At 35.4% G+C, this 19,786-nt stretch overlaps 1 non-coding gene across 1 annotated transcript; it reads left to right on the top strand.

Annotated features, from left to right (window-relative positions):
* Positions 1-855: 855 nt before the first annotated feature.
* LOC129504441 (U6 spliceosomal RNA) lies at positions 856-962 on the top strand. The gene has a single exon (XR_008663360.1). It is a non-coding gene; the product is annotated as a U6 spliceosomal RNA (small nuclear RNA).
* Positions 963-19,786: the final 18,824 nt, after the last annotated feature.

Consider the following 19,786-nt stretch of genomic DNA (forward strand, 5'->3'; position numbering starts at 1 on the left):
GAAGGCTTTAAGAATTTTTCTACTTATATATGGTATTCATGTAAGTCATTTTGGTAAGATTTGATGTAAGTTTTTCTTTTTTAAATTAATTCTAGAAGGTAGGGTCATGCAGTAACAAATACCGTACCATTTATTGCACTCCTCATATAGTTCTGTTTCCTCCAGCCACATCAAATTACCTCCTCCTGTTTGTTTTTGACCTACCAATATTTTGATTTGTTGCCATATACCAACATTTTGCTTTCAACTTTTTGCTATTATCACCTCTCCATAGAGGTGGTTATACATTTTCTAAACTCACTTGAGGCCTGTATAGAAGATTTTGAGTGAAGAATAGAGCTTAACAATTGAGTTCAAGCCACCGTTTTAAGCAAAAGCTATCATTATTATTTTAGAAAATTATCTTTGGGACATCATGAAGACAGATAAATTAGGGAAAGAGTAGAACCAGAAAAATTATTTGACCAGCACAGGAAGAAAGTGATGAGAACCTGTGATGGCAATTGTGATAAAAGATTGATTTAGAAACTGTTCCGCTATAGTTGACTGGAGGGAGCTGAAGCTAATCCTAACTCTGCAGTAGAATGAAGGATGTTCGCCCTTGATGAGAAACTGATAATGGTTTTTTAAAGTTCCTAATATCTCTCCCTTCTACCTTTCCTTTCTAATTAAGAGGATAATTCTACAGTACCCAATCATAATTGCATTTATATAGCTTGTGAAAATATAGGACAACTGGAATCATTAGCAAATTCATTTGCTAATAGAATCCCTATAATATACTATAAGCGACTTTAGAAAAGTTTCTGTATATCTCAGGATCATTTCTTCTCCATTTTCTTAAATTAAAACCTTGTGCTCAGTTCGGCAGCATACCTACTAAAATTGGAACTATGCAGAAAAGATTAGCCTGGCCCCTGCGTAAGGATGACATGCAAATTCATGAAGCGTTCTGTATTTTTGATCTAAGACCAAGGAGGCACACAAGCGCTGTGAAGAGCAGCTCCAGGCCAAGAAGGAAGAAATCATCAAGACTCTGTCCAAGGAGGAAGAGGCCAAGAAATAAACTCTCTCTCTTTTATCAGTACATAGTGACCTCAGCAAAAACACAGATCAGTTGTTCCATAAAACAGACTTTTATCTGCCAAAGAAAAGAATTCTTAAGGATTAACTATTGAAGAGTGCAAAAATTGAGAGATGTCCCTTAGGTGATGTCAGTTTGCCTACTTAGAATATTTTGAAGAGATTTTGAAAAGATGTTAATCTCCCATTAGTGTCCCAGTGGACTTAACTAGAGACCAGAAATCCATGACCCACACATCCCATAACAATCTCTCTCCCTTCCTCCTTGTCACTTCTCTCTCTCCTCTTCATTTGTCTTCTTTGTGGCTTTTCTTTATAAAGCATTATGAACAGATGGAGTCATAAAGAGGTAAAATAGAGATAAAACACATTTGTTTATGTGGGGGAATTTTTGACTTAATGGAATTTATTATGAAAAATGGTATGGTTTTGACAAGTTGGTTACATTCACCAGAACTCACTTTCCTTAAAGTCTTGGGTTAGAAGTTGGCCTACATTTGAGAGGCAAAGTGATACAATAGCCTTGAATCTCGAATGATCTTTTAGGTAGGTTTATAAAAGACAGGCATGGAAGTGCCCAGCACGGCAAAGCTTGTTTTTGCTTTCTTTTGTTTTGCCTTCTGGTCTTCCTCCTGTCTTCTAGCCTCACTGACCAACAGCCACTTCAGTGACACCATTGACACCATCGCGCTCTTGGCTGGGACCCACAGAGGCGGTAGCCACACAGAAACAACAGTTTTCCATGGACTTTTCTGCCAGTCTCCTTAACATGCCTTGTATCCCAGATTTCTCTTCAAGGTCTCACTTAACCACATAGACTTTGAGAAGGCTGGTTTTAACTTTTGTTATCTATCTTCCCCTCCAGACCTTTCCTTATCCACCTTTTCCCACAGTGTATAGTGCCTTGTTTCTATTGTAAATTCTTCTTTTATATTAATCAATATACTTTTGCTTCTCTGATATTACACTGAAATAATACCTTCACTCAACCTCATTCTTAAATTCTTTTAAATTATTAAGGTTTTAGCTGGACATGTAATTGCCTGCTAGAAATTATATTTTTTTCATAGCCTCACTTACAACTAGACACTACAACTAAATTTTGCTACGGCAAAAGATGTATAACATTTCTATTTCATTTACTTAAAAGAAGTTAACTTGGTCTCCACATTGTCTTCCTTCTGTCCAATGAGATGGATTATGACACACGGTAACACAAATTTCACCATGTACATGAGTTCCATTTTTGCCCCATGTACAGCAACAAGAAAGAATGCACCCAGGTCACTGAATGCTCTCTGGAACCACGGTATCCTCCCACCAGGTCCCTTACCTCTAGCATGTTATGTGGACATTAATAAAATTATATCCTACTTAAGTGTATTATGGATTCCCTTAGCGAAAGAAACTTAGCCGTACACTAATTACAGGCAATACCACAAAACTCTAGTGACTTTTATGGCTTTTCTGTGGAGCTGTTCAAACATTCTCATGCTGATACTTTTCTTCCACTAGTCCTTCCTCTGTGAGCGCCCAGGCATGCGGGCACACATGAACGGATAAAGACCAACTTACAGATGAACACGTATGTCAACTACAGAGAGATAGGCAAAAAGTCAGGGACCAAGGTAGAGGTTATATTAGAACCAGGTAGGCATGGACCAGACATTTAGCCCAACGCTTTGGCTAGTCTTTCCCGATGAAATAAGCTATTTTTACCAAGGACTGTTAAGTTTCTCCAAGAAAGCTCATTCTGCATAGATTTCCTTGATCACACTGGAGCTAGGCTAGTATCATGATCAAAGTATTTTTTTAAATAGTGTACTTTCAATAGATATGCATTTATTTCTTAGTTTTCATAGCCTTGGTTATACAAGTACTCATTGTTCATTTGTATTTGGTTTAAAGTTCAGAAGAGACTTGTTTTCAAGGAAGAAAGACTGTCAATTCGAGTTTGAGTTAAAGCCAAGTTTTCCAAGTGACAAACTTGCTGGCAGCAAACTCAACAGCAGAAAGTACATCCTAGAGCAGGAGAAAGCCTCCCTCTCTGTCTTTAGGATGAACACCCAGTGACTGTGCTGTCTATACATAAAGCAGTAAGGAAAACAAAATAGAGGATATGATCTTAAAAATAAAGAGCGAAGTAGTGCAGGAGACCCAGATTTCTATTACACAAATCTTTGACCGCACATGAGTTGAAGTCATATGCAAAAAAATCTAGATTATTAGAAATTGTGGCTAGAGCTGCAGAAGTCATCAAGCACGCCTGGAGATAGTGGCAAAACCATGGGTAACATAGGATTGACGCTCGTGAAGAGACAAGAAAGATAAGCCGTTGAAGCGAGTCCACCAAGCATGAGACGCGTACACTTCACATTAAATAGACTCGAAACACTAGAATGCACCGAGTGGCTAAAATAATTAAAAAGAAGCAATTGAGATGTAAAGACGAAGGTGAATGCTCTCAGTGAAAGCAGTGCAGCATTCATTCTCGCAGCCAAGGATGCACAGAAGGTTCTGTCCTGAGAGAAGGAGCTTTGCGCCAGGCCTTCACTCAGGGCTGCCTAGCAACCAGCTCTTCTAGGAGGGCAGTGCATAAGTTAATCTCTTTGGTAAGCATTTGTAGCTATTAATTTAATTAGCAAAAGCAGCGTAGCATGAATGATCCTGGTGCAATAGCAAAATATTAATGAAGATTTTGAAATTCTAACCTTGAATAGGCACATTGGAGACTGTTCCCTAGTCACACTGGGCCAAGGGAAACTCATTTAAAAATAAAAGTATCGCAGAAAACTTTTTCCTTCTGAGTTAGGTTCTATGGGCTTCCAGAAAGAGACTACAATTTAAATTTTCTTCTCTCTTCTCGTTGCACAGACACTTACCGTCTGGCTTTGAAAATGAGACTCAACGAGGTTTTTCTAACTCTAAAATTCTTTTTTTTTTTTTAAAGTTAGTTTAAAATTTTATTTTTTTTAAATTTTTTTTTAGACTCTAAAATTCTTTGAATCCCAAATGCCTCTCCCACAATATCCTGGTTTTAATTGTACTATTCCTTAGAAGACCTGTGGTTTTACCAACATAACTGTCTTCAAGGCAATCTGTGTTGGGTACCTTTCAAAGGCTATTAATGCTCCTCTCGTTAGCTGGCTAGAAGGGCAACTGTTCAGTGATAACAAGAAATGTTTTAGGGCTTTGACTCTAAGGCTGAGTCTTCTGTCCCCACAAGACTCCTGCCCAGACCTCTTCATTTCAGTTTAATAAAAGACAGTTGTGTTTCAGATGTTTCAGAAAGTCAAGTTCCATTAAAAGCGGATCACCTAGCATTTTATGTACTTTCTAACAACTTTTTCTTCTGGCAAAATGCTTTAATGGGATACTGGATCTTGACCTTGCAAAAAAAGAGGAAAAAAAAAAAATGTGTGATAAAGCTTAAATGTTGTCTCAGGCTTTAAGGACGATACACTGGAAAAAAAAATTAAAACCTCCAAAATCCTTCTTTGGCTCCTCTTTCATCTTTTTCTAATGGAAGAGTGGAATTCAGTAATATTCTAGTTTCTGCAAAGTAAACCAATAATCTGCTTATTTCTTCTTTGTCTACTACTACAAGAATGAGGCCCATTCCATTTTATAAGATGATCTAAGTTAAAAAATTAGTTGTGTAGGATACTTGTGAACTGCTTATGAACAGGGTCAAGGATGTTAAATGCCTGGAGAAAAATCTTAAGTCAAAAAGAAAGGGAAAAACAACCATTTCAGTAGCAGAGATGGTTCTTTAAAATCATAAGATCGATGCATTACCTCCGAAAATTTAGCTTTTCGAAGACAGGAAGGAAATAGGTGCGTGTGTTTATGTCTTTATGTGTGTATGTGTGCATCCTAATTCCTAACTCTACGAGTATGTTTAGAATAGAGTTATTTAATTGGAACTCACCTGGCTTCAATTCTTTACTTACTAACAATATATAAGAAAAGAAACAGAGGCATTGAGGCAAATAATTCAGTGTTTTTCAGGCACTCGTTTGGCCAAAAGGAACAATTAAATGAACTGATTTTTTGAAATTGTGAATCCAAAGTAAAATTCTTATCAAGACATGGATCTGACCGGCCACTTAATGTCTTGCTCCTCCAACTGTGATGTTGGGTCAGTAACCTCAGCAACACATGGGAATAGTTGAAATGAAAATCACTGGCCCCTCTTGATATCTAAGGAATCAGAGATTCTAGGGGTAGGGTTTAGTAATCTGTATTCTAAGAAGTTATCCAGGTACTATGCTGAGGTTGAAAGCACTATTTTGATCTATCATGTGATAATATGCCATACATCTCTCCAATAAAAGTTTCTTTATCCCAATAGCCTGGTAACTATTATAATAATCTTGTTACTTCTGGTAGGTTATATTGAAAATATTTTTAAAAATATTGTTCTTATTTTATTTTTCTATTAGTGAAATTAAAAAAAAACTACAAAATTCCCACATATTCACAAGTTTAGAGAAAAAGAATTTTTTTTAAAGATTTTATTTATTTGAGAGAGAGAGAGAGAGAGAGAGACAGAGATAGAGAGACCATGAGTGGTGAAGAGAGGGAGAAGCAAGCTCCCTACGGAGCAGGGAGCCCAATGTGGGGCTCCATCCCAGGACCCTGGGATCATGACCTGAGCCAAAGGCAGACACTTAACTGACTGAGTCACCCAAGCGCCCCAAGAAAAACTATTTTTAAAAATGGCAGAAAAGGGATCCCTGGGTGGCGCAGCGGTTTAGCACCTGCCTTTGGCCCAGGGCGCGATCCTGGAGACCCGGGATCGAATCCCACGTCGGGCTCCCGGTGCATGGAGCCTGCTTCTCCCTCTGCCTGTGTCTCTGCCTCTCTCTCTCTCTCTGTGACTATCATAAATAAATAAAAAAAATAAAAAAAAATTAAAAAAAATGGCAGAAAAACTGACAATCAGATAACCAAAAAAAGATATTATTTTTTAAGAAATGGTCTCGATGCATCTCTATGTGTGAATAAATTTGCACGTATATAATCATGATCCACGGTGTTTGTTGGGGGGAAGTTTTTATTGATTTTTTTTGTCAAAATATGAATTAGGAACTCTTTTAGTGAACTTTTACTAGGCTATGTGTAAGCTAACGAAATCTCAAAATCTCTACAGCACATAATCATGAGCATTCATATATTTTTTCCTTGATTTACATGAATGCTACAGGGTCTTTGTGGCTGGACTGAGCCCCATGAACCTACTTATACTGGGACCCAGGTTGAAGCACCAGGCCCTATCCAGAATGTTCTGTTTTTATGGTCAGGAGCAGTGACACAAAGTGAATCCTACAAGCTGCAAAAACCTTTTGCTCAGAAGTGGTAGATGTCACATTCAATCCCTTTGCACTGACCAAAGCAAGTGACAAGGCCACGGCAGGCAGTGCAGTCGGGAAGGTCTCTGCCCTGTGGGATAGTGCTGAAGTCACAGGGCAAGAGCTGGACTGTGACACCCCTAGAAGAAGGGGGTGGATGCTTAGGGAAGAGAACACAATCCGCCATAGGCATTTGTCCTTTGTCCGTTCTTCCCCTCAGAGTTAATGTCACCATTGTCTTTGTTCTCTGCATTTCAGCTATTATACAAATATTATTTCACTTTCTTCACAACCCTCTTTTCCCTGCTTTGGGACTTTTGCTCAAGCTGGCTCCACTGACCGAATTGCTTTTTCCTTCTCTTCACCATCATATCACTGCTCTTTTCTCAGAGAACTTCCCTAACCCAAAACCATGTCACATGCTCTAGTTACATGCTTTTAGACTTTACTTTCATTATTTAGCTGCTATCACGGTCAATAGTGATAATAATTCAATAGTAACTATTGACGTAATATTTTACTCCAAAATGATTTCAAGATTCCAGAAAGATGGGGACATGTTGATTTTCCTCTCCATTGTATCTCTAAACAAGGTGTAGAAATAATAGTAACCTCATAAATATTCACTGAAAGGCTGAATAAATATTTTTATTTTTAATCTTTTGCAATATTTCTATTTCTTTTTTGTTATGATAATTTGGAAGATATACAACCTATTTGTTTTATTTTTGTAACTTTAAATAAAACAATGGGATCAATATGTATTGATTGATTAGTGTCACACTGAAGCAAAATTGTTATTCCTTATTTGAAGGAAAAAAGAGGTCATATCTTCTACTTCCTCTTCCAATTATCTTTCCAGTTTTTTGTTAGTGTATTTTGTGATGTTTGTCTCAGTCCAGTTTATTTTTATCCCATAATATTTTATTTACGAACTTTGAAATCTGCCTTCTGTATTATATATGTAATTTCTAAAGAGTTTTAGATTTAGAGAAAATTAAAACTTGTTCTTTATCCTTTATAATCCATGTCCCCATTTGTGTATTCTCTATGTTGGGATATCTCTGGGTTAGTGCTGGGTTTCACTAAGAAATAGGACTTTGTGAAAAGGGTATATATAGGATTGGACTCCTGAGTCCTCACATTTATGAGAATGCCTTTATGTTGATATTGCAACTAAGCTATAACATCATTGGTATGGAATAGAATTGAAGCATATTCCTTTTAACTCAAATTCTCTACACATTTATTATTTATGTTTTATTTTAAAAAATCTGTCATTATTAAAATGCTTTGTATCTTTAGGACTAATACACAGGTATTTATTTAAAATCCTAGGCCTCTATTTCTAACGCATGACTGATTGCTATAGGATGAATTTCCATTGATTCATATTTGACCCAAAGCTTCCTTTCCATGTAATATGAGTTATAAATCATTTATAATTCATCTTAGAATAAAGACAAAAACCTTTAAGATGGCCTATACATCATCTCATCCCAATCTGCCTCTTCTGCTCAAATTTGCCAAGAGCAAATATAAACATTTCAATCCCCAGTTGCTTAAACAACAGGAGATATATTACTTTTAGCCAAAAGATTTCTCTAATAGAGATACTATTTTCATCAGACCAAATCTATGGCCTTAGACATTCAATAAGGTTGAAATTCCCTGAACTAATAATGCCTCATCTCTCATCTCCACTCTCTCAACATTTGCCTGGGTATGACCATCAGCGTTCACGAGAGAAAGGGAATCAAAGGTTGTTGTTCTTGTTTTTGAGATGACATGTGAATGAAACCTTAACCTCAGTAGCTCCAACCAATCTCTTTCATGCATTCCTTTTATACTTTCTGTAAAACTAGAGATCAACACTCAAAATGGTTCTTCTGTCTTCTTACCTGTTGTGCATTCTGGGGTCCTGTTGAATTACTTCACTAACTGGCAAGCAAGCAAAAAGCAGTGAAGTCACCTAGAGATGGGGCTTCAGACAACTTCAGAAAGCCTTGGGTTTGCTGCTAATGTTTCAGGATTAGTTAATGTTGCCCTGGTATTGGGAACTAGCAGAAGAACAGGAATTTGAGATGGCATGTGTCCTCCAAGTATAGAGAGGCTAGAGAAATGGAAATATAGTCTTTCCTCTTAACTTCTGCTAAAATAAATTTGCATCTTTCTATTTTAAAGCATATTTCTTTATTTATTAATATTCCTTCACTTATTTTTCTATAGGAATTGACAAAAAACTAGTTTTTTGTTTGCCATAGACCAGGAAAGAAGTTGATTTTTTCTATTTTCTTTAATCAATAGATATAGACTACTTTAAGCATCCCATTATAACTTGAAATGTGGACATAAGCACTATTTTTCTGAATACAGAGGCACATTACTAAGGCCAAGGCCCGAGTAGATATTGATATTCAATAACGTGAACATCATGTGTTGTACATGTGTTTGTGTGTATGAGTGCACGTGTGTCACCAAAGAAAATAGTTGTGCCAGTTAAGTACCAAAAAACTTGACTCAAATGGCTAAAACAAGGACACTTTTACCTCAACCTAAAGTCTGAAAGTAGGATAGTTCCAGGCTCTAGCTCCATTTGTTTGCTCTTCCCCTCAACTCAACTCTTCCCTCACTGGTATGCAGGTTTTCTTCATTTCTTCAGACAGCCTATTCTCATCATCATAAGATGGCTATTAGCAGAAAACAAGGCAAGGCACTTCCTTGTTCACTTCTAGGACAAGAAAGAGAAGAGTCTGTCCCAGAGCCATAGAATATGAAATTTTTCTGTTCAGTCTGACTGGTCCAACTTAGATAAAGTGCTCATTCAACAACTGTCATCAAAAAATAATATTCACTGATTAGTATAAGCCAAGATTCTTTAACCAGTCCCTGGCAAAATAGCTGAGATGCCCATGATCAGCTTAAGCTAATACACACCCACCCGCACTCAGAGTTGGATATGGGATTAGCGTCTTCTGAGTCATGTGAACTACTTGGGAGTAGGTGGCTTCTGAAGAAAATTGGGGCTTTAGGGGAAAGGGTCACTGTGAAGGCAATAGACTATGTCTCCTCAAAGGAAAGTGTATGCCTTATTTGGAGAGATTTATGAGACCAAACAAATGAGAAGTAAATGAATTTATTTCCTAATATCTTATAGAATACAGACGATTGCCAACTTAACAATGTTTGGATATATGATTTTTTCGACTTACCATGGTGCAAAATCAATACATATTCCATAGAAACTGTGCTTCAAATTTGAATTTTGTTCTTTTCCCAGGCTATCAATATACAGAATGGGGCAGAAGCAGTGAGCCACAAAACCCAGATGGCCAAGGAACCATAAGGGTAAACAGCTAATACACTGTCAATCATCCTATACCCATATAATCATTCTGTTTCTCACTTTTAGTACAGTATTTGATAAATTCTATGATAAATTCTAGTATTTAACACTTTACTAACAAACAGGCTTTGTATTAGATGATCTTGTCCAACTGTAGACTAATGTTAAGTGTTCTGAGCACGCTTAAGGTAGGCTAAGGTAAGGATGATGTTTGTCAGGTTAGGGCTTTAGATGCATTTTTGACTCATGGTATTTTCGAGTTATGATGGGTTTATCGAGATGTGGCTTATCCTAAATCCAGGGAGATCTGTGTAGAATGGTGATTCCGAACACAGCCTTTGTAGTGGCATGGTCCTGGATTCTAAATTTAAATCCATTGTTCAATTACTGAATGAGTTTGGTTAGGTTATTCTTTTATGAAATAAGGAAACATTATCATATAGAATTTTTTTGTTATTATCTAAGTGAGATAGTTCATGGGTTTGGCAATAAATGCTGACTTTATTTTTACAATTAGTTTTCTTTAAATTTAGGAATATAATTTGAATAAATTGTTTCTTTATCATTTTCTATTAAATTTCCTAGAAGACTCTTCTCTCATTTTAAGAAATACTTTTTTTTTAATCTTCTATTTTCTATTTGATTTTTAAAATTTCCTTAGTTTCTAATCATCTTTATGTTGTATTCATTCATATCTGCCATTTTGGTTCTAATAATCATTTTTATTTGCTTTCACTGTGGTTTTTTTCAACCTTATTCTATACATAACTGATTAGGTTTTGTGTATTACCTACCAGTGTTTCAATCCTCATTGTTTCGAATGTGTCTCTTGGTTGATAAAAGGTATTGTTTCTCTATTTCTTTCCTGATAGCTTCTTTTAAATTTTCTTCCATTGTCTTAGCATGTAATCTTTGAAACTTCAGTTCATTAAATCCATGTTATTCATTACTTCTTGATGTTGCTAAGTAGTAACTACATTTGTTTTTTTTTGGGGGGGGGGCAAACCAATTCCCAAAATTGGTGCTTCATTGGCATTCTGCATAATAAGCCCTTATCCTTATTTATTTGTTATTTACTTACTGTTCTATATTCTTGAATTAAATTGGTTTCATTTCTTCCTCATTACATATTTATCTTTGACTGGGTGGGGGTAACCTAGGTCTGCTGTGGCTCCATAAATAACAGAAATTAATTATCTTTGCTGTCTGATTTTTAAACCCTGCTCTTGAGTTGAGGGATTAGGAGCTGGATGTGTGTAGTTGTCACTCTTGTCTTCATTCTGCACTGGGCACTGCCCTACCTACTTTAATGAATATCTAATCTTGCTCAGCTTTTCCTATAATGCACATTCAGGATGTACTAGTGGGAATTATAGTGGGAATTCCTCACAGAGAGATTTGTATTTCAAGTGGTTATCTTTTTAACTATTTACTAATTTTTATTTTGTATTTGTCTGCTGCTGCCATGTCACTGGATGCCATTATACTTTGGAGATTATTCCCTCTTCTAATCTCATCTTCTGCTGAGACAAAGTGGACAAGCGTCGTCTTTTAGTATTTCTTCTCATCTGAGCATTGGGAGGTTACTCATTGGCAGTAAAAACAAAGGATGATTTGGGAACATTTAGAGCTTCTCTCTGGAGTGCATTTATTTCATTTATTCCAAATTTATTTAAGGTGTGATATAGCAGTTAGGAATGTTTAGCAGGAAATAATAGTAACAACAGCACCAGAACACTTTCTTTCCCAAAATAGTAGAATAGTGTTTCATGGCCAAGCTTAAGAGGCATTGGGAAAATAAGAGAATTAGCTTTTTCATCTTCTGTGCTGGAGCCCAGTGACAGAGAAAAAGGTTGGGTTGGCCTGAACTGAAGTACGGTGTCTAATACAAGGACCCATCTGATTAGCAAGTTACTTGCACTCCAAGTTATAAAGTACGTGACCAAGCAAAAACAGATTTCTTAACATCTCCTGAATCTCTGTAAATTTTATTCCAGACCATGTCCTCACTAATTCTGTCTCTTTGCCTTGAATATCCTTCACAGCTATTTCTACTTAAGAAAATTGTACTCAACCTTGAAGGTCATGCTGACATGTCAGACCCTCCATGAACACTTCCTGATTTTACGCATTACTCTTGGTCAGTTTCTCTCTTCCTACGTTGAGCTATTATTACATTTTAAAAACTGTCTTTCAAAATGTTGTATTATCTGGTAGGTATTAAATGATTTCTCTATGCTTATTATTATTCCCATGAGATTGTGAGATATGCAAAGTTCATATTTTCTTTCTGTTTATCTTCCTCAAAACACATTGCAAAGTGCTTGGCACATAGTAAATGCTCATTTTTTTGTTTGCTCATTACAAAAAAAAATGCTTTCAATTGGATGCATCTTACTCAACCAGAAATTTCATTTATATTTAAAACCACTTCTTTGGGGGAAAAATAAGGAATATCATATATATTATAGTTTGTAATGCCTCTCTGAACACTTAGGCTAATCTAAATTAATTTAGATACTTTATTTATTTTCTTTAAAAATACGAGTAAATGTCAATCCTTGCATAATTCTAAGCACTTCAGTTACTGAAGAGACTCTTTAGGAGAGTGGATGCTTTACAAGAGGAGACGTAAATTTGATTCATCTTTTTTTTGTTCAGTCTCAGGGTGGCTGTGCTTTATCAGGTGGATGGCCTACTGAACAAGGTTTCAGAGTTCTCCACTGACACAGAAGTCAGTGATATTGTGTGGGGACTGTGTCTACCGATGATAAACAATGCCAGGCACTGTGTTGCCTTTATACGTCTTTTTGGAGCATGGACTAACCTTTAAAGCTCTAAGTTCCATTTTCCCACTGTCCGCTGTACTGCTAACAATGGGATGGGTCCCCTGTGTTCAGCTGAGCTAACCACATTCTAAAGTTCAGAGAGGAGAGAAATTGAGATTCCTGCTTTATTGCTGCATTCTACTTTCCCTCTGAAAATCTTATATGTAGTTACATCTTGGAGTTTACATATTGCTGAGCATTCAATGCCCTGGTTAAGGTAAGCAAAATCTATTATAATCCTTTCCCAATCCCTTCTGATTAAATACTGTTCCACGACTCTGTCTAAGTGAGAGCAGTGGGGCCAGTAAAGCTGCTTCAGCTTAATTGTTGTTGGCATTCTTTTTCACTTGGGGCTTAATGGGATGTTTCTCTTTGACGTTTTTTAGCAGTGAAACTGCCTGGAATTCCCATACACTTTGTAGGAATGCTTGCATTAGTGTGACACAGGATTCCTCCTAAATTAATTCCTAAAAAGGAGATAAGAATCAGTCATGGGAATACGGGGTGAGGATCACAGAGCACTTGATGCTAATTTTATATGTTTTAATTTTTAAATGTTACTTCTGAGAATACATATACATTTCATAGGTATAAATTTATATATCCATATGAATTTATATATTATAAGGCACTATACAAATATAATAGATTATAATATACTTATATTTGCATAAGTAGTTTAAGTAGTTTGCATAAACTACTTTAAGTAGTATAAAGATGTATATATAATACATTTATATGTGTATACTGGATAAGATAATATTTCAATATTTGTATTGAATTTTGATCTATAGTATCAAATATATAAGACCCAAGGTTTTCATTTTGTTTTGCTTTGTTTGAATCATTTTTTTAAATAATTTTTTGAATATTTTATTTATTTATTCATGAGAAACACACAGAGAGAGTGAGAGAGAGGCAGAGACACAGGCAGAGGGAGAAGCAGGCTCCATTCAGGGAGCCCGATGTGGGACTCAATCCCAGGTCTCCAGGACCAGGCCCTGGACTGAAGGTGACACTAAACCGGGGAGCCACCTGGGGCTGCCCACTTTGTTGGTTTGTATTCAGTAAGATAAATAATTTCGTTATTTGACAGTTAAAAAAACATTTTAAATAAAATGGCTAAAAGACTTCATCTCAAATGTATGCATCTCACAAAAATAAGAAAATATTCCAGTAGCATGACTCAAAATTAAAGAACATGTCTTTCTACCAACTCAAGTTTCTGTTCAGTTCAGCCAGAAAATGCCACTGAACCAGCTCTTTCTAGATAATAGAGAATGCATTAAGGACGGGGTCTTTAGTCTACTTGACTGTAAATTGTACTCACGATGGAAAAATGTTAGAAAATGTAGCTCTATTTTTTTTTTAACATTTTGCTGGCAATTCTCATGCACTATACATATGAATGTTTTTGAAAATTTTAGCACCTGTTCTATTTAAAGGTGTAGTTTAGCTCCTAAAATATCCTATTATCCATTAACAGCACCAATCAGTAGCTGTATAAAATTTTACTTACAAAAGTGATTCAAAATGCCTCCTGAATTAAGAAGCAACTTACATTGACAACTTCTAAGTAGGAACTTCTTTTATTCAGAATACTATACAAACTTGATATTCTCTACCTTATTTTTCCTACAAATCCAATTGCCTAAAAAAAAACAAAAACAAAAACAAAAACAAAAAAAAATATTCACTCACTCTTAGTCCACATTTTCAGCTTTGGTTAGAAACGTATTTCTTCAAAAGACATCAATGGGGGATCCCTGGGTGGCGCAGCGGTTTGGCGCCTGCCTTTGGCCCAGGGCGCGATCCTGGAGACCCGGGATCGAATCCCATGTCGGGCTCCTGGTGCATGGAGCCTGCTTCTCCCTCTGCCTGTGTCTCTGCCTCTCTCTCTCTATGTGTGTGTGACTATCATGAATAAAATAAAATTAAAAAAAATTAAAAAAAAAAAACAAAAGACATCAATGACTTCCTGAAGTGTATTTTTTAAAACAATTATCCATATGAATAAAAATATGCCCTGTTATACCAGTCTGTGAAAAACCCATCAGGTATATTTTCTTTAAATACCTGAATTACTATGGTTCACTCCCATTGTCCACATCTTAGCATGCATGTCTATTTTCTTAACTACTTAAGCAGCCCTCTGCTCACATGTCAGCACTGTTACCAGAGCCTTTCCTACAGGCTTTCCTAGTATCACACTCAGTTTTTTAAGATCCAGCCATGCCCTTTCACCCTACAGCCTGAATAGCTTCAATAAGTTTAGCAGTAAGTTTTTCAATCATTTTTGGAAGACTTCTCTGGGGTCCAAAGTTAATCCCAGGAGGAGTGGATGAGAGCTACTTTTGGATTTTGCCATCTCAAAGAACCTAAACTCTTCCTCACTGGGAATTTCTGGTGAGCAAAACTCCCAGGAGCTGGTAATTTTCTATGAAAAATGTGATGTAGGTTTTTTTTTTTTTTTTTTTTTTTTTTTTTTTTTTTGGTGTAGGAGTTTTTGGGTTTTGGTTTTGTTTTATGATAACACCTGGTTTAAGAAGTCTCTAAAAATACGAATGTTGCAAAGATATCCCTAAAAATCAAAGATAACTTACACTTTTTGAAGCAAAATGGTAGACAGATACTTTTATTAAAGTTTTGACCTTAAGATTTATTCCTTCACAATATCAGACCAATCAGGAAAAGTCAATATTGAAAAATGACATTAGAGCTACTAGAATGTATTCCAATACTGATGTAATGTAGATTACTTACCTTCACAAAAGAATTATTCATCCTGGCACTTTAAATGATAATCTTTACATCTTTTATCTTTGGATTATAATCCAAAGACTTTTTATTTTTTAATTTTTTAATTTTTTAAAGATTTTATTTATTTATTCATGAGAGACACACACACACACACACAGAGGCAGAGACACAGACAGAGGGAGAAGCAGGCTCCATGCAGAGAGTCTGACACCAGACTCGATTCAGGGACCCCAGGATCAGGTCCTGGGCTGAAGGCGGCACTAAACCGCTGAGCCACCCAGGCTGCCCCAAAGACTTTTTAAAACTGTAAATAATATCTGTAATTTAAGAAATCTGCATGACAAAGTCAAGGAACTCAACTTAATTTAGGAGAAAGTAAAGTCATATTTCTTTCAATGTGCAGTGTTAAATTGAAAAAACAAGTAAATTTGATGGAGTCCATATCTAAAGGTCATTAGTAATCATACAAATATGAAATACAAAAAAAGGGATATCTTGGTATTTTTAGCTTTTGTTGATTTTGGAAGTTGTGATTATATTTGTACATTTTATATTCATCATATTGATTTAAATCAAAATCACACAGTTTAAAACTTGATTTATTTAGGCAAAATTCCTTCATCTATAGAAAATTATGTCGTTTGCAGACTGAATTTTATTTTCAATTAATTTTAAACCAACAGAAAAATTTTAAGATCAGTTATAGAACTGTATACTTTTCAACCAAATGTCCCAATTATTAAATTTCCCACATTTACTTTAGCATTCTCTCTCCCTGTCTCTCTCTCCTCTCCCTCTATCCCCACCTCCTGTCCCTCTATTTTTGTCTTCATCTCTTTCTCTCTCTCTTTCTTTCTCTCTCTCTCTCTCTCTCTTTGGCATCCCTAAAACTGTTTTTCAGCTATTTAGGCTATTGAGAGAAGAGCCAGAGAGAGGAAGTAAGATTTAGGAAGAAGAATGAAACACTGCAAATACTTTAGTGTATGTTTGATAAAGAATAAGGATATTTTCTTACATAATTATGGTGGAATTATCAATATTAGGAATTTAACATTCATATAACATTGTTATCTAGTCTACAAACTACATTTAGATTTCACCAATTATATCAGACTTTCATAGCAAAAAATTAATAATAATAATAATTATTATTATTCTAGTATCCTTTATTTTGAAACAGGTCATTTATTAACAGAATGTCTAGTGCAAGTTTTGGTGTGTTAATATATTTTCAAACATACTAGATAAATACCTCAGAGCATGATTGCTGAATCATATGGTAAGAGTATGTGTAGTTATGTGAGAAACTGTCAAACTGTCTTCGAGAGTGGCTATACCATTTTATATCACCACCATCAATGACTGAGAGTTCATATTGTTCCACATTCTCACCAGCATTTGGTTTTGTCACTGTTTCTGATTTTGGCCCTTCTAATAGGTATGCAGGGATATCTTAATGTTTTGATTTTCATTTCCCTGATGACACATGACGTGGAGCATCCTTCACGTGCTTATTTGCTCCTTGTATGTTTTCTATGGTGTAGTGTCTTTTAAGGCTTTTTCTCTATCTCTTAATTGGGTTGTTGATGTCCTTGTTGTTGGGTTTTAAGTTCTTTTGTATTTAGGTAACAATCCTTTATCTGATAAGTCTTTTGATAATATTTCCCCCCAGTCTATGCCTTGTCTTTTTTTATTCTTTTGAGAATATCTTTCACAGAAAGAGATTTTCATTTTACTGAAGTCCATATTAATTTTTTCTTTCATAGATTGTGCTTTGGCATTGCAGGTGAAAAGTCACCACCATACCCAGGGTCATCTGGATTTTCTCCTGTTATTATTCAGAACATTTACAGTTTTGCACTTTAATTTAAATCCATCATCCACTCTTAATTAATTTTGTGAAAGACGTTAGATCTATGTCTAGATTTAACTTTTTTTGCATGTGGATGTCCAGTTGTTCCAGCACCATTTGTTGAAGACTATCTTTTTTTCCATTGTATTATCTTTACTCTTTTTTCAAAAATCAGTTGACTAAATTTATGTGGGTATATGGGTTCTTCATTTTGTTCCATTAATCTATTTGTCTATTGTTTCTCCAATACCACACCGTGTTGATTACTAAAGCTTTAAAGTAAGCTCTGAAGTTAATTAGTGTCAGTCTCCAAATTTATTCTTCCCCTTCAACCTTTTATTTCTTCATATAAACTTAAGAATCAGTTTGTTAATACTACAAAACAACTTGCTGAGCTTTTGAATGGGATTGCACTGAAACTATAGATCAAGATGGAAATACATCTTTATAATATCAAGTTTTTCTATCCATGAATATGATATATCTCTTCATTTATTTCATTCTTCTTTGATTTCATTCATCCAAATTTTGTAGTTTCCCTCATTTATACCTTGTATATATTATATTGTATTATATTATATTATATTATATTATACCTAAGTATTTCATATTGAGGGAAGGTAATGTGATATACTGTTTTTTTAAATTTTTTTTTTATTTATTTAAGATAGTCATACAGAGAGAGAGAGAGAGAGAGAGGCAGAGACACAGGCAGAGGGAGAAGCAGGCTCCATGCACCGGGAGCCCGATGCGGGACCCGATTCCGGGTCTCCAGGATCGCGCCCTGGGCCAAAGGCAGGCGCCAAACCGCTGCGCCACCCAGGGATCCCTGATATACTGTTTTTACTTTCAAATTCTCCTTTGTATGTTTTATATATTGTTGATATATAGGAAAACAACAGACTTTTGTATAGTAACTTATATCCTACAACCTTCCTATAATCAGTTATTAGTTTTAAGAGTTTGTCAAAATTTTTCAGACTTTCTATATAGGTGATCATATCATTTGTGAACAAAGACAGTTTTGTTTCTTCCTTTCCAATCTGTGTATCTTTTATTTCCTTTTCTTATCTTATCACATTATCTAGGATTTCAGTACAATGTTGAAAAAGAGTGGTGAGAGCGGTCATCCTTGTCTTATATCTGATTTCAGGGGGAAAGCTTTGAGCTTCCTACCATTAAGCACATTATTAGCTATAAACTTTTGCAAATATTCTTTATCAACTTGAAGAAGTTCTCAACTATTTTTAGTTTATGAGATTTTTTTTTAAAATCATGAGTTGGTGTTGGATTTTGTCAAATGCTTTTTCTGCATCTGTTGACATGGTCCTGTGATTTTTTTTCTTCTTCAGTTTGCTGTAATGCATTGTATTAATTGATTTTCAAATTTTGAACCTGAGATAAGTCCTACTTGGTTGTGGTGCATAATTCTTTTTATACATTATTGAATTAAATTTTCTAATATTTTAAGAATCTCATTTAATTTTAATCTCTTTTAAAAAATTATCATGGGGCTAGCTTATTTATTTAGCTCCTGGATTTAAACTTGAGTAGGTCTTAGGTCTTTTCTGGTTATTTTTAAATAATAAAATTTATGATTACTTTAAGTCACAAGGCAGTCCCATTGCAGTACTTTATATATTTGTTACCATGTACTGATCATAGCTGTAAACGTGGGTTAAAGAAGATCTTCTTATTCCCATGGGATGTCTGAAGTCAAGAAATAGATAGGAAACTATGGCATGGTCCTTTTCTCCTGTCCAACTCAGCACTTCACTTCTCATTTCCATATTGCTAGCTGCAATATGACTTTACTATGCTTATATCAAGGAGAAGTTGCAGTAGAGTTTGAACAGATTGAGGGGGACAAGCAACGAAGAAAAGGGCTTGTTCAATGGGTATTGTCGTAATGGTGTAGAACTGGTGCTTCCAGTTCTTCTAAAATATTTGTAGCTCATTTATCAGTCCTGGATATTTTCATTAGTTCTTTGGATTTTCCATTAATGCTTTTATCAGTATAATCAAAATTATTTAAAATTTTGTTTATTTCTTCTAATGTCTGTGTCATACTTGAATCTGGTTCTATCCCTTGACAGTGTAATGTTTATTTTGATTTTTATATACCTTTTAAGTTGTTTTGAAGGCCAGGCATCGAGGTAAGATAGTAGAGATGGAGATAAATAGCTTTAATGTCTAATTTATAGTTTTCAATTGATCTTGTCAAAATTTGCTATAATGCCAGTGCCCCTAGCCACCTGCATACATGAATGTTAACAGTTAATGGAGAAATATGGCATGATCACAGATATTGAAATACTTTTGTAATTTTTCAAATGCAATATTTCTGGCAATAAAGAAATTATAAAGTGAGGAGTAAGACCAAATGAATACCCAAAAGATGAAACAATATCTAATAAGACATCCCAAGAAGGACGCTAAGTATTTTAACTATACTGGGTGGCTCAGTAGTTCAGTGTCTGCCTTCGACTCAGAGTGTGATCCTAGTCTGGGAATTGAGTCCTGCATGGGGCTCCCTGTGAGGAGCCTGCTTTTCCTTCTGTCT

The sequence above is a fragment of the Nyctereutes procyonoides genome, unplaced genomic scaffold, assembly GCF_905146905.1.
Source record: "Nyctereutes procyonoides isolate TBG_1078 unplaced genomic scaffold, NYPRO_anot_genome, whole genome shotgun sequence".
Taxonomy (NCBI): Eukaryota; Metazoa; Chordata; class Mammalia; order Carnivora; family Canidae; genus Nyctereutes; species Nyctereutes procyonoides.